Source organism: Danio rerio, chromosome 19 (assembly GCF_052040795.2).
Source record: "Danio rerio strain M-AB ecotype USA chromosome 19, GRCz13ab, whole genome shotgun sequence".
NCBI lineage: Eukaryota > Metazoa > Chordata > Actinopteri > Cypriniformes > Danionidae > Danio > Danio rerio.
In genome coordinates this window covers 22,925,269-22,942,604 of record NC_141039.2, presented here as the reverse complement: position 1 = coordinate 22,942,604, position 17,336 = coordinate 22,925,269, and the positions used below count along the sequence as shown (strand labels likewise).

General features: G+C 33.3%; 1 protein-coding gene across 19 annotated transcripts in view; it reads right to left on the bottom strand.

Annotated features, from left to right (window-relative positions):
- Positions 1-17,336, bottom strand: part of LOC147832543 (uncharacterized) — a 442,200-nt gene that overhangs the window by 411,192 nt on the left and 13,672 nt on the right. The window contains exon 3 of one of the 19 annotated variants that reach the window (XR_015516723.1): positions 3,737-4,214. The exons of the other annotated variants lie outside the window; for them this stretch is intronic. The gene's annotated coding sequence lies outside the window, so the exon portion shown is untranslated. Of the gene's footprint in view, positions 1-3,736; positions 4,215-17,336 lie in introns of those variants that run through there. 19 annotated transcript variants of the gene reach the window in all.

Sequence of the window (17,336 nt, the reverse complement as noted above, 5' to 3'; positions counted from 1 at the left end):
CCAAACAAACTGAATTCAGACGCATTTTCCGAAATAGATTAAACTAAACTGAAAACGTTCTGAGTGCGACTTGCAAACTCCTTTTCTCAGAGCGCCTACATTCCTGCATTTATAAAAGAAAGACAAACAAAGTAATAGCTTGAGGCAAATGAAGCAGTGAATGTTATAGTGTTAAAGTGGATGTGAAATGATGGCCCTACTCGATTTCTTGGACAAAAAGTGCCACCATTGACTTCATCAATATTGTGTTTTTGTTTTATTTTTCCTTCTAAATATATCTAAATACAAAAAAGGGTAAAGGACAAGAGCTAATGGCATAACAAAATGTTATCAAAAACTTTTCAAGGAACCACACTTTCAGTCTCAAAGTGAAAAGCAAACAAACCTTTTTCAACAAAACCATTGGTTGATGCAGTCGAAACAATTATTCAGAACATATATTCGTACTGGAGCCAAACAAACTGAATTGAGACACAATTTCTGAAATGGATCAAACTAAACTGAAAATGTTCCCAGACTTGCGAACTCTCTCTCAGAACATCTACATCCCTTCATTTAAAAAAAAGAAAGAAAAAATAGAGCGATAGCTTGAGGGAAATGAAGCAGTGAACGTTATAGTGTGCTATGGGCCCTGATGGCCTCAGTAAATGACATGGGCTGCTCAGTGGTGTGTGTTCTCCTCTCCCATCCCTGATGTAATGACCCGTCCACACTAATGCCTCCACAGGGCACTATGAGTACCTCCATCCCCCACCTGCACCTCTATAACTACCCCCCACCTACTGTGCGCAGGAGCGGCTCCCACCGTCTCTACCGCTGGATGATTTCATTATGAGCAACTTTGGAACTCGGTGCTGAGTGTTTCTCCATAAATTCAAATTATCTCCATTGAAATTATTTGGGCAAAGTTACACTTTTGAATGCAAATATTCAGCTTTATGTTCTCTGTTTCTCAGGTAAGTGGCATAGTGATTTATAAACTGCTTCCCTGATAGAAAAAAAGTAACGAGAACACACATTGTACATTGGTGACAAAAAAAGTGTATTCCAGTGATTTTTTTTTTTTTTTTCTTTTATAAATATTTCGCAAATGATGTTTGACAGAGGCAGGAATTTTTTACAGTATTTCCCATAATATTTTTTCTCCAGAGGAAAGTTTTATTTGTTTTATTTCAGCTAAATTAAAAGCAGTTTTAAATTTTTTAAGACCATTTTAAGATCAATATTTTTAGCCCTCTTAATAGGGCTGTACAATATTGGAATAAAACTGACATTGCAATATTTAATTCATTGCAAAATATACTGCGATATAAATGTAATGTCACCAGATGACTTGAATATCTTGTAAAGAATTGGTCCTTTTAGAACGATTTGGATGATCCTAGGAGTGTATCTGCATAAAATATCATTTTAAAAAAATGGCAAGCAATATTCATAGACAATAATTTGTTATTTTCTGTGGAGTCAAACAGTATTAGAAGCAGAAATAATCACTGTACAATATCAATAACAGGGCTCGAAATAGCGACCATTTTGGTCGCATATGCGCCTGAAATTTGAGCTTTGCGACCTCATAATATATATTGGGAGCATTCGTGCGACTGAATATTTAGGTTGGAGTGCGACCTGTTTTTTTTTTTTTTTAACATGGTAAAATCGCTCTTCCCTGCCGCTATATTGGTTCATATTAGCTGTCAATCACTCAAGACTTTCCGCTGTCAGATGATAGGGAGGGAGCTTCTGTGACCGCGGGGAATGCAAACTGCTGAAGAGTGAAAAGTACACTGAATCTCGATGCGTTGCATGCACTGAGTGTGCTGCCAACACAATCTCACAGCAATTCGTAACTTTTTCATACGTTTCCTCGTGAGATCAGGCTGCAACAGCGCAAATGTCCGCTAAAACACCATCGCCAATGAAGCTTGTCTTTACTGCGTTTAAACTGATGCATGTTATAACAAAGAACAGTATAGCGCAGGTGGTCATTGGGAGAATCCTGCTCTGCCCCCCTCATATATTGGGTCGGCTGACTAGCATGCTTTTCCACAAACACAGAAAAATGTAATTCAGCGCGTAACGAAGCTGAGCATTAAAACGACACGAACCGAAACCAAAACTTTTAAAAGTGAGACTTTTCTTACTTTCTTTTGTCCGTTCTTTCTTGAGGTGTATATTATTTTTCTATTTAATTACTGATGACTGCTTTGCAGCTTTCAGCATTGAATTTAATGGATTTATTATATTATATCGTTTGTTTTGTAGCAAAAATAGGCTACTATTTATTAAATTGACATGCATATAAACATAATAGTACAAAACAAATATTTCTTACTACAATGCTTCATTTGTGTTTGATGCAAACTATAAATTTATTTTTCATAAAGTAACAGTAGGACTTTATATAGCAGATAACTTACATTAAAGCACATTCAAGGCAGCATGATAATGAAAAATATATTTCATTATTAGTATTATTGTCATCATCGTCATCATTAATATTTTATAATTATTCAACATTCATTTTAGAATTATTGCACAAATATTAAATCATCACAGCATTAGTTAGATAGTTGTTTCTGTATTTTGTTAGTCCCAATTGATGTTGTTTTCAAATACAATAAATCCTTTAATATACAACTTGTCAATATTATAAATTTTTGGTGGGTGCTCCTAAATTTTTTCTGGTGCTCCTAAATATTTCATGTTGGGAGCACCAGTGCTACCAAGTAAGAAAGTTAATTTCGAGCCCTGAATAATAATAATCTTTTTAAATAAGTAATTATATAATGTTCAATTGACATTTTTGCTGATATTCTCATTAATTTATAATAGGTTTAAAATATGTTTTACATAGGTATAAATGCTGCAGTTTAATGACATTTAAAGCACTTTTTTGTTGTTTGTGGTAGTCAGAACCAAAGTCTTTGATGTACCAAAACATTTCCTTAAAAAAATTAGACCAAAACATACTTTAAAATACTAATTTATAACCTGACTTATCATTAAGAAAAAAAAATGGGATTTGTTCAATCTTTTCGTTAAAAACTGTAGCATATTGTCATTTATTAGACAAATAACAGTCTGGCCAGCACATTCAACTTTCCTCAGTTAGAATTTAGCCATTTGTATAAAAAATAAACAAATTAATAAACAATAATAATGTAGAGCTTCACAATGTTTCTAGATTTTTTTACTGTAAAAAAGTTAAATTAAAAATTCATACAACAATAGCCAGATTAGTATTAAAATTAACTTTAATATGGGCCGCCTTTCACACCTTTTTATTGATTCTTTTTTGTTTCATGAATAAGGTCCACTATTTGAAATAAAAGTTACTTGTAAAATGTTTTCTCAATTTAACAACAACACAGTAGGTCAGCGGTAAAAGATGACTTTACTTTCCTCAAATTGTATGTTTTCTTAGAAAGATGTCTCATGAAAAATATTTGTTTGCATTGGCCGAAACTGATTAGCTGAAGTCACAACAGCCAACAGAGGAGTCCGCTTGGTCTTCACGCCTTCTTCGATGGATTTTTTTCAAATTTATAATGGAATAGCAGTCAAAATAGGACAAATGAGCTTATGTATGGGGCAAATTCTGGACCTTTATCATGGCATAGATAAAAGAAATCAGTTATTAGAAATTATTATCATGTTTAGAATTGTTTATGTTTAAAAACATCTTTCATTTAAACAGAAATTGGTGGGAAAAAATTAAAAACAGGAGGGCTTATAATTCTGACCTCAACATTTATTGTATTTGAATGTTGACATTCAAGAACAACTTAAAAACACCAACTGCCTCATCTCTAGAGATGAGATTTTCTGGCCTCTTATTAATATTTATTTACTTTTATTTGTACTTTCTAATGGTTTACAACCATGCAAAATAGGTTTTGGGATAAAAAAAGTAAATCAGAATCAGATGCCAGTGTAACATTGGCACATATTTTTCCCCGCACTTTTAAGACTTTATCCACCAATAGCTGTCAGCCACAGTCGCCCAGAAATATTAGACGCCAATTATCAAAATGGTGATGTCACACTCTCTTTCATCCTTGACGTTTTCAAGCTGAGGGAAAAGGGAATAAATGAGTGCAGGAGGATGTGAAGGAGGGCCAGGGGTTGTAAAAACCAGGAGGGAAAACATCTTCCAGAGTCCATTTTTCTCACACTCTTTCCCCATCAGCTCGCTGTGGTGCCGTGGTGTAACACTGCACAGATATACAATTATCATTACATTTCATTATATCAATGTGAACGGTTTGAAATTTGGAAAGGAAGAGCACTGACTGGTATTGAGAAATATAACAGATACGCTCTCACACATGAGCTTATTCTTTCCTCAAACACACAAGCACAAGTTTTGGTTAAATGACAAGACTATTGTTTTTGCATAAAACCAATAAGAAACGTTTTTTTTTTTTTTAAATGTAACGTCCTCCCATGTACTATATCAACAGTTTCTGGTACAAACAGATTTTCAGTCTAATAGTCTCAGTTGGAATGCAATGTTTCAATAGAGCATCTCAAAATGGTATAGGAAGAGGATCTTGGAGCACAAATTGAAAACTGGCAATGGAAGAAAGCACAAGAACAAGTTCATTCTAGTACTGCATGCATCAGGCATGGTTTATTACAATTTAAGGTCCTGCACCGACTCCACTGGTCTAAATTAAAGCTCTCTAAGATGTTTCCCTCTATAGACCTATTGTGTGACGCCCCATTCACACAGGGCTTCAGTGTCAACGCTTGACAAAGGACGTATCTGAAGTTAAGGCTGACGTGATCGTCATAGCAGCGTCAGCCAATAAATTAGTCCGCAATCGGCTACTGTCTGAGCGGGTGTATTTGCATACAGCAATCTGATTGGCTTATGCTTCCATCAGCGCATGACAAGTTGAGAAAAGTCCCAACTTCTTCAGTGAGACACTCCACTGAAATGGCGCCGACGGATCCTCCTCTTATCATCTTACCCCAGACATGCTTAATAATGTTCATGTCTGGTGACTGGGCTGGCCAATCCTGGAGTACCTTGACCTTCTTTGCTTTCAGAAACTTTAATGTGGAGGCTGAAGTAAGTGAAGGAGCGCTGTCCTGTTGCAGGATTTGCCCTCTCGTGTGGTTTGTAAAGTAATGGGCAGCACAAATGTCTTGATACCTCAGGCTGTTGATGTTACCATCCACATTGGTCCAAATTATTAATTACTCTCCGTGTGGTTCCACTCTGCGCCTGCAGTTGAGTGAACCTCACAGCGGTTTATCATAAACTTTTCATCGATAATTTTTCCTGCAATTGACTGCAACCATGGACATAGAAGCATTGACAAGCAGCAGCTACATGTGTTCAAAAGAATCTAAAAACGATGAATCTATGCAGCATTTTCCAAAGTAATACAATCTGTATCTAGCTTTTCACTTGTACGGTGGCTCTAAACTGTCAAAACACCTGTAAAAAAGGCTTTTTCGGACATGACATACAGTATTTGTACATATGTAAATTACTGTAACACATTTTATTCAAGAACATTTGAGCTGGTTTCAGTCCTTAGCTATTTCATTATCATTATATAAAAAATGTATTTTACTTGTTTAAATCCCATTTTGTTATTTAACTTATTATATCTATGCAAAAGTCAAGTTGCATGTTAATTTGCTATGAAGAAAAGGAAATCATGAATTTTTTGCATGCTGATTTACGTAAAATCGTGAATATAGGTCTAAATAATCACCTTTCAATTTTGAAATTATAGCTTTTTTGCTTTGCGTATAGACTATTCAGTTCATAAGAGCAGTTCAATCTTTTATGAAGTTTGCTGTATAAAAATATAACATTTTGAAATATTTATAATTATCGGCCTATGTATATCGGCTATCAGCCTCCAAGTCTGAAGAATTATCGGTATCGGGCAAAAAAATCCATATTAGTGCATCCCTAATGTATGTGTATGTATTTATATATATATATATATATATATATATATATATATATATATATATATATATATATATATATATATATATATATATATATATATATATCATGATATGATGTTAAACAGATTTAGAAATGTGCACAATGTATTGTATACAAATGGTGCAGCGGGACGAGGGGCTCTGTTGGAGCAAAAACAGTTTGTCTCAATATTTTTAAATCTTTTTGAAATAGTTTTATTAAGTAAAATGTCATAAAAATCTGATTAAAAAAATATATATTTATTTGTTACATCACTGAATAACATGTAAATCTTTAGATTAATTGTGCACACATTTCCACCAGAGTTTCATGTAATTTCGGGTGTTTCATTGTTATATTGTCAACTTTAACTGCAGTTTGACACCTTCACTATGATTCATGCATGCACGCCCCCATGACAAACAAGATATTGGATGCGAGTATATGAGCTGCCGGAAGAGTGGAGTTTTAATGAAATTTGATACCGCATGCAGTTCAGGGAAAAAAATGTAAAACTCTGCATTTTGCAATGTGAGTGTTTGTGGTCCTTTCCTGTCTTGGTAGATGCAGAGAATAGCGTCAAACTGTTTTAGACTATCCTGTAGCAAAAATCCTACACGAAGGTAATTGTTTGATTGTGGTGTTTACATGTCTGTACTCCAATTTAATAATGCGGCTAATATCAGCATACTCCACTTGTATTAATTCGATTTCTGTTTAGTTCGATTATGACTTTAGTCGGATAAAGGTAATAAATTTTTTTTTTTTTTAAATCGCTGTTTACAATTAATCAGAGTATTGTCTTAATTGTATTAAAATCGGATGTAAATGTGTAAAAGTTCTCATTAACACAATTAGCATTTTAATCCCAAAATAGTTGTTAAAACCTTACTTTTAAATTTTTAATTTGTTAAGCTTTCAGCTCCGATACTCTCAAAATCATACCACAGATTTTAGTTTTTTTACAAAATTCTGTGCAGAGACAGCAAAAAAAGTCCCTGCTTATCACAGAAAAAAAAAAATTCAACAACAACAGAGCATAAGGTTTTGGTTTTGAATGTGTCTAAACAGATTTTTAATAGTGAATGACAACATTTTTCTTCAGACACTGTAACTAAAAACTGATACCTAGCCACGATTTACATTGTAAAGATTTACATTTAAATAAAATGTAAATCTTTGGATTAATTGTGTGAAACACAGATTGTGAAGTAATATTTTCTCTGTCTTTTACTTGACGTATTATATGAGAGACCTATACTGTAGCTTTGTTTACCAAACAAGAGGTTGTAACTGACTCAATTAGCATTTTAATCTTTAAACAAAAATATTACTTTTAAATCATATTTGTTGAAGGGCACCTTTTTTACCCCTTTTTCCAGATTTATTATAAGTCTTTTGTGTCTCCAGAATGTGTCTGTAAAGTTTCAGCTCAAAACACCCATCAGATTATTTATTTTACATTTCAGAAGTTTGGATTTTATAGCTCTGAGCATCAGGTAGCGTTTTTTTGTGAACTGTGCGTTTAAGGCTAGTACTTCACGCCCACCGTTCCCTTGTGCCTGTCAGTGTCCCTCAATCTTCATCCTCGGCTGCCTCAGACAACAGACAGACATGAAGGAAGCAGATCTCACGTAACATTTGTGAGAAATACTACAGTAAGAACTTTACCAATGATTATTTGATGTATTTGTTGTAGAGTTGCAAAGATGAGTCACACACATAGATAACGTTACACCAAACACAGCGCAGACACACACTGACAACGCACGCGTTTAGCTTTGCACTCTTTTTGCACGCAAATGAGACGATACACATTTATCTCCACTGCTGTATGGATATCTGTTATGTTAATGTACAAAATAAACCTGATTTAACATCCACAAACCAGGATTGAAGCGTCTTCTTTTATAATTGTACTGACACGCGGCTGTGGTGATGAAGTACATCTGAAGTAAATCGCACTAATTCATTACACACATGCACTGTTTTAAAACATTTTAAACTTGTAAAACTCACTCTTGATCACATTTGATCCTAGAAAACTGAAAATATATTTTATTTCCGGTTGCTTTGAACACATCCTGTCTTGTTGATATGATTATACGCGTTACTACGGAGACATGTTAATATCCAGCTGTCAAACAATTTGGTGGGCAGGGAAACCGCACTCCTATGTCAAGTTGAGGTCGGCCTCAAAATGGGAGGGATTTGGATACTATTTTAACGTCAGGAAATAAAAAAAAGGAGACTTATTGTGTTTCTATCACCCCAATATGACTGTGGACACACTATAACTACAAAGTTCTGTCCAAACAGCTTTAAAAAAAAATATTTTCATCATAGGTGCCCTTTAAGCTTTCAGCTCTGATAACAAAAATCTGTGGAATGATTTTGAGATTTTTTACAAAATACTGTGCAGAGTCAGCGAAAAAAATGTCCAGTACAGACTCACAAAAATGCAGGTAACAACAGAGAGGAAGAACAGTGAAGGAAATGATGTAAAAAAAAAAAAAACTGTTGCAAACAGTTTATTTGTGTTGAATTGAAACAAACTAATTAAATGTAACAATATTCAACTTCATTTGTTTGTTTAAATTCAGCCTAAATACATTTTTTTACAATGATAAAGTAAAAAAAATTGTTAATCCAAGTAATCATATTTGAATTCTTTGAAGAGAAGGTGTTGATTTTGTGTGTCTAAACAGATTTTTAATATTAATGACAACATTTTTCATCAGACACTGTAACTAAAAACTGACGCAGCCACGCAGCATGTTAATTATTAGTTATGTTAATGAATAGTATGTAAATCTTTAGATTGTTTGTGTACAATTCAAATTGTAAAGTAATATTTTCTGTCTTTATATTGTAAATATACTGTAGCTTTGTTTACCAAAAAAGAGGTTGTAACTGACTCAATGAGCAATTTAATCCTTTAACAAAAATATTAATTTTACATCATATTTGTTAAGCTATCTGCTACAACACTTACAAAATCATTCCACATATTTTTTATTACAAAATTCTGTGCAGAGACGGCAAAAAAAAGTCCCCACATATCACAGACTCGCAAAAATACACACAGCAACAACAAAGCGGAAGGTGTTGATTTTGTGTGTGTGTCTAAACAGATTTTTAATAGTGAATGACAACATTTTTCTTCTGACACTGTAACTAAAAACTGACACTTAGCCATGCAGCATCGATACTCCTGATAATTACAGCAGCTCCAGTGATAAACAGAGAAGTGCTTTAACAAGATTCTCTGTGTAACACCAATTGTCATCAGTATGCACAGTGATAGTGTCATTCTCTTCTCGGCTTGGTCAATATTGCGGGCGCCACACACACACACTCTCTCAGGGCAAAGTAGAGTAATGTGACTCGCTCGCTCCAAGACCGTGCGGGTCACATCCTACAACAACATTGATTTTCCTGATGAGGATCTCGTCTCTGTTTAACCCGACCATGTCAACTCGCCCCTGAACACATCCACACCACCGCCGCCATTGATTCCTGCATCTCTGACTCCTCAGCGTTTAGGAGTTACATTTTGTTTGGGTGGGCCGTTTACATCTCCTTCTCCCACCATCGATGGGCCAAATCACTTGTCTGTCAGATGAATCTCCAAAAAATAAAAATCTCTCGAGAGGCTTTAATAAATTCCCCTGCTTGTTAAATCACACATATTATTTACGCTTTGAGCCAAGTGCGCGTTTGGAAAATGAAAATCAAATTAACTAATGTAAATTCTCACATCAGGCATCAATCAATGAGCATTCGCTCGCGAGAGGATTTATTATTCGACTAAATTAAATACGTTTTATGTGGTGCGATGACAGTGAAAAATGCTTCATGTGTGAAAGTGAGGAATCGCATTAAGGAGAGTATCCCTGCAGAATCGCAGGCAAGTCCAGATCTGTGACATGATCCAGATAAAATAAAATAATAAAAAAATTAAAAAGTGCACCCTCTGCTGTCGTGTGTACTGCAACTTCACTTTGCTTTCCAACAATAAATATATCTATAGAGGTAGAGAGAGTTACAGATCATCTCTAAATCACCTTCTTTAATTATTATTATCATCTGTATTTAAAAAAAATGCAATAATGGATTGTTTTATGAAACATTATGAGGTCAGTCGTTTCAATGTGACCTTGCTTCATAATGCAATGACAACACAGGACATCAGATGAAGAAAAAAAAAGGAACAATTATAAATTCCTTCCCCTAAATCTGTCTCTGGATTAAGAGATGAATGAGGAGGAATAATTATGCTTTAATTATTCACGTTTCTCCGAGGCGTTTTTCAGACATCCTAAAGCACAAGCTCTTCGCTACAAAAGGCATATCGATGCTGATAACATTCTTCAAAATCAGCCTGACCAAGTTTGATTTCCTAAAAAAAAAAAAGAATGTTAAAAATACAGAAATAAATAAGAAGCCTCCTCGCAATCTTCCTCCCTTCCCGTTCTCCTTCACTATACCATTTTTTACAGCCCCAGACATTCCCCTTAAATACTACCATATGCAAATCGTGTGCATGCAATTTGCATATTTAAGTATTTAACTCCGCATATTTATTGGATTTGGAAGCCTGGCTGATCATTGATTTATCCGCCCCTGGCAATCATATTTCCATATTTGTACGATTTTAATGACAGTGATAATTCAAGGATGCACAGAGTATATGTTTTGAACGATATGTTTAATTATGTCCTCAAAGCATCATCACTTCGGCTGGCTGATGAAGACGACCACGACGAAGAACTGAAGCAAAGAGAGAGAAGTTATCAGAAAATATGAGGATAAAAAAACAGCCATTGAGAGGAAAGACGGCAGATAGAAAAAGGCGAGATCGCTGTAATTGCTTTGCGGCCACAAGCTCCAAACCACAAGAAAAAATAATAATAAATTAAGGTCAAAAATGGAAATAATTCATAGCAATAAAGCTTTAGAAGCAAAGTGCGATGGGAGAGATGGAGAGAGGGACGGAGGAAGAGAGCCGGCTAACCTTTGTACATAAACATGTGATTAAGTGTGACACTCCTTCACGACAAATTCAATCACGCTTTGAGAGAGAGGCAGAAACCTGGACCTCTTCTCTCCGAAGGGGGAAACTTTCTCTGCCACATCCCTTTATACAGGGTGTCACTATTTATAGGTTCCCCAACGGGAGGAGACGTTCAAACACACACACACACACACACACACACACATTCACAATGGCATTGACTAGCATTCAGCCAGTTGGCTACATCAAAATGTGCCATTTTGAATCGACTCTATGAAAAGATTGCATGGCAATTCTTTTTTTTTTTTGTGAGTGCTTTTTTTTTTACATTACAATATTGGCAGTAATTTTAATTAATATATAATTTGGACTTAATATAAAATGTAGATTTGTAAGACTTAAATATTTATAAATAAAAAAATTTATAAAGTCAGAGAACTACGATAACAATTGACATTTGATATTTGACACTTATCCCGACCATAAAAAAATTATGAAAAAGAATAAATAAATATTAAATCGATAATAATATGGAAAATATTGTATAATCGCAATTCAAAATATCAAAAATAGTAATATTCATAAAATAAATTTATTATTGTTAATAAAATATTATTTAAATGTAATATAAGATTATTTAAAAAGTATTTTTTATTTAATAATAAAATACTATTTAATAAATATTTTTTTAAGTATTTCGAGTTATCTTAGACATAACAAACAATCTAAAGAAAAAAAGCTTTTTTTTTCGAATTATAATTTCTTTCATTACATTTTCTCAATCAGTTCATGTTAATTCATTTATTAAATCTCTGTTTTCTGTTGTTGTTGTTGTTATATTACAGGACAGAAAGTTTTCAATCCCTGGTTGTGATATGAAACAATATTTGGTAATCTGATATGTGTAATAAAATGCAATTATATGTATGCTAATTTCTGAAGCGTATGCATAATTAATGCTATCTACACAAAATGTCATTCATTGGCTAGGTGTTCGCTCATTACACTAATTCATTTTAATAGATCAGCGCGGTGGGTGGGGCAAAAAAGCCCTTATAATGTCATTGTAGCCAATTCACACCAAGGATTTAACATTTCATTAAAAACCCACAGCCCCAATCAAAGCAGAATATTTTTGAATATTTTGTCTAATAAAATAACAAAAAAAGGCAGACGGAAAACCGACTAGAATATTATCAAATAATAATTACGCATTGCTCAAAACATGAATTACAAGATATTAGTGTTAATGCACTTATGCTAATGAAACAACAGTTATTTTAAAATAGTTAAAATACAAATATAAATGTAAAATATAGATTTTTTTTAAAATAATAATCCCATTTTCCAGTCTGTTTTTATTTTTTGCCCTGCCCCTGCCATCTGTAGAGTTATCAGAGCTGATGTTTACTTGCTTCTATTCTTCCTCAACACATAATGATTTGAATAGGCCCTTGTGTGTTCTTTATCAGATCTGGCTGCTGTGTGTGTGTGTGTGTGTGTGTGTGTGTGTGTGTGTGTGTGTGTGTGTGTGTGTGTGTGTGTGTGTGTGTGTGTGTGTGTGTGTGTGTGTGTGTGTATGTGTGTGTCTTGTGGGATGCTATCACATGCCTTAGTGGTAAAATACGTATGAAAAACAGAGTTTAAATATTTAAAAATGCCTCTTAAAGAGAATATGAATATTGTGCATTACTAATCAAATTCAACAATTAAAACAGCTTTTTAAAACTCCACCATGTAAACATTTTAAATAATATCTTTCTATATCTTGATACCAAGATTTAGCTTTATTTTGGAAAATAAAAACATTTAACAAGCTCCAAAAAATGACACATTTTAAATAAAAAAATGTAATGTTGAGTTAAAACATTTAAACCTATTCAAAACCTGTATGTTAGATTGTTTTTTTAATTACAACACGCTATGATTTAATAAAAAAAAAGATTTAAAACATCTGTAATGTAAAAAAACAGTGGGTTTGTGGGTTTTTCAAGCTTTCCCACATTGTTTCATATGCATTCCACAAGCGCACGGCAGAAAAACAAACCATACACCATCAAAGAACTATTTGATTCATTCCATTTCAAAATCACCAAGACAGGATTTAAAAAGCAAAAGGACACATGGCTAAAAGTGGCCAAGATTCCAACTTCACACACAGACACACCTCACAGATCTTACACCCTCATTATCATCAGTGCTTGTTAATTGCAGCGGTGCTGCTCTCACAGTGTAAGTCTTCTTTTAATTAAGGTGCTCTATAAGGGGAGTTCCTATTACATGTGCTTTGTCCTTGCCGTAATTGCCCTCCCGACACCCCATTTTCCTCCTTTCCTTTTTTTCCTTCCTCCTCCTCTCACTTCTCCATACAAAGTCCCTGGACATAGTGCCACAGGGCCCCCAGGGACCACACCATCGCCTAACCTCCACGTGACCCAAAGGACCCAAACACAAAAACACGAAAAGGTTCCATTAGTTAATATATTTAATAACATGAACTATAAATGGACAATATGTGTACAGTGGTTTACATATTATTAATAGTCAATGATAATCTCAACATTAACTAATGTGTTATTAAAATCTAAAATCTTTAATATTATTATTATTATCATTAATAAAAATAATAATAATTATTATTATTATAATTACTATTATTATATATTGGGAATCAATAATTGTTGATAATTTTGTCATTAACTAATGCATTATTAAAATCAAAAGTATTTTATTGTAATAAGAATTTTATAATAATAATTAATATTATTGTATTGACTTTGGGGGTCAATAATTGTTGGTAATCTCGATATTTACTAATGCATTATTAAAATCAAAAGTCTTTTTTTATTATTATTATTATTATTATTATTATTATTATATACTTTGGGGGTCAATAATTGTTGATAATCTCGACATTAGCTAATGCATTATTAAAATAAAACGTTTATTATTATTATCATTATTACTATTATTCATATTTATTAATTTTAATATATATATTGGGGGTCAATAATTGTTCCAAACATTTTGGATCCCTGTTTATTTTCCTTCTCTCTACATATATGTCAAAAGATAAAATAGTATTCTAGAAGGTATTGTATTTTGTGGACAATCCTCTATATACTGTACATATCCAACAAAATCCAAATAAACAATCATTAAAAACTAATAGATGAAAAATACAATTTTAGTACATTTGAATAGTCATTTTTAACTAATGTTGCAATACGAACTTTTTGTTCATGTTAGCAAATACAACAGAATAGAGCTTGATTATTATGGTCACAACTACAACAACATTTTAAAAGCACTGTCCAGTCAGTGCAACAATCATTATGTCTATAAAATAAAATTAAGTGCTAAAATTACTCAAATAAATTGTATAAAAATGTATATACTGTATCTAAGACAGAATATGATCATGCATGTGCTCAAGTCACATATACATAAAAACTACACAATACACATACATACATAACATCCCTTATCTAGCTTTTATATAATGTGTGTGTGTGTGTGTGTGTGCATGTGTGTGTGTGTGTGTGTGTGTGTGTGTGTGTGTAAATGATTTCTCTCAAGCTTTGTGCCATCTATGCTCAAAAAGGAAAAAGATAAATCAAGCTGGTCACTTTTTTGGTATTATTATTATTTCTGTTGAACTGTCCGGGTGAAATTCTTGCTCTGACATTCAAATCAAATTAGTGTACCCTGACGAAGACACCATCCACAGTTTAAATCCATCCCTCAGCAAAGCACAGAAAGCTAACGCCATCTACTGCCCAAAAGCATCCAAACAAGCAGCACAGCACCAACATCTCTATCTAAGCCGGGGCCCTTAATTGGGAAATAATTGCGAATTTTAAAGGGGACAATTTCATCTCCTCGCCTTATCATTTATTTCAGTTTCTTGTTCTGCCCTGACATGCAGAAAGAAGGGGGGAAAACTTCAATTAGCCACATTCTTGAAAGATGTTCTTCGCCTTAATGTTTCGAGCAAAGAACTTAAATTCATGTAAATAACGAGTCTCAATTAAAAAAAAGGGAAGACAAGGCTTGGCCAATTATCCCGGCCCGCGGAGTCTCTTGGGTTGAGAGAGCAGTGGAACTCTGCCGGCTGAGTGCTACACATTAGCTCATTGGCTTTTGAACACACAATAAGCAGAAAAGCCCTCAAGTCATTAGTAGGGAGCTCTCCATATCCCTTCTACGCTGTTACTCCAAATGTGGCGGGCAGCATTTGAAACCCGAACACACAGAGGACAGTGGCAATTAAATGTTTCTTCTTCCTCTTTTTATATAAAAATGATGATGAATAAAAGCCTTTAGTATTTCTTTTTAGTATCGGGAGGCGTGATGATGAATACAGGCAGAATTTGAGTTAAATATGTGGGCATGTTAAGAAGTTAATCGTTGAAAATATATTATAAATTAATTAAATTCATTTAAATAATTCAAGCTTCTTTTTAGTATTAGGTGACAATGAAGAATAGTCAATACAATGCTCAGCATAACTGAGTACACCCCATCTTAAAAATGAATATTTTTATTAATTTCTCTGTGAATATAGACAATGTATTTTGGTGCATTTAAACAAAGCAGATTTATTAAACAGATTTAATTATTAAAATACTATTTTAGTCACCAAACATATTTAGAAATTGAAAGATAATACAATAAGATGCAAGGAAAATATAAAAAAAAAAATGACAACCTACAAAATTTCTAACTAAATTTTTCAATTTTTCTTGATTTTTCCTCTTTTATTAATTTGTATATAATATTTTTCTATAACATATTGGCTTCATTACTGACTAATCTAACTTATATGCACAAATTGTATAGCTTCCTATTAAAAATGTGAATTTTAAAGAAAGATAAAAAGGGGTGTACTTACATTTGCTAAGCACTGTATGTAAAACAGATAAATCAGTCGTCATATAATGTTATTTGATCATTGAAAATATACATTAATACAATTAGGTGCATTTTGCTAAATAATCATTATAATCATCATAAATTATTATTATTATTATTATTATTATTATTATTATTATTATCATTATTATTTAAATATAATATGTAATAATGTGGAATAATGAACAATAGCAAACTATTTTGACAGGTTGGTTAATCATTTAAAATAAATATTAATAATGTGATTTACATATTTTCTGTTGTTAATGTTGTTATTATCACTTTTGTGATCCCTATTATTGTTATTTTACAAACAGTGTATCTAAACCAGTTTAATTGTCAAAATGATCTGGAGTGAAATGTTTTAAATCATTACTGTTATTAATATTTTTATTATTATTATTATTATTATTAAAATAAAATATTTCACATTAAGTTGACTGATAAATGTATAGATTTACTAACATCTCAAAACACATTTATTTGAAATAAATATGTTTAAATGTTTATTTAATATAAAATAAAAATAATATTAAATATTAAATTAATATGGTTGTCATTATTTATATTAATACAAACATATGTGTTAATAATCAAGAGAAATATGGTCTGGGTAAAAAAAAAAACTGCACTGAAAAGCACATACATAATACAAGCGCTAGAAAGGGGTTGTATTTCTGACTTCGTATTCAATGTGTGTGTTTAACAAACTCAATCCAGTCGATCCATATAAAGTCTGAAAGCAGTACGCATACATAGCGCACATGTACACACACATATTGTAGATATAAGATTTTGTGTAAGAAGTCAGCAGCAGGTGTATAAAGCCTCAACTGCAAACATGCTGTTGCTGTTCGCAATGGAAGCAAAGGCACGTATGCTTGTTTACTTCTGTTAGCAGATGAAGAGCAGAGTTAACGTTGTGGCAGCGTTATAAAACCATCATCTTTCTGAGTTCATTCCCAGCAATACCCACTCATGCCATTTTTCTTTTTCCATTCTCCTCCACCATAGCTGTTTCCAGGCTCGGTTTTTATCTTTGCGCTGTTTATCTTGTGAATTCCCTCACATATTTCCTCCTCACCTCCTTGCATCTTTCTATCTCCATTCCCCGGTAGCCTCTGAAGTGAATGCACAAATTACATCCCTCCACCTTTTTACTCGGCACTAAATCTTTCCTTTTTTCCACTTTGCTGAGCTTGAATATTTCATTCCACCCATCAAATATGCATCCCATTAATTAAGTGAAATTACTCCCGACTGCCAAATATTCGCTGCCGATGACTGTCAACACAAGATGCACGGCTTTGAACTTCTAATGACACGGCCTCACTTTCAGCTGAGTTACAGCCTTCAGAATGGCGTCCGCGGGCACGCGATCAACGCCCTTCCTCGATGCCAAAGCCTGGAATTAAGTACCGGTTTCTTTTTCCTCCGGCTTTTCAACAA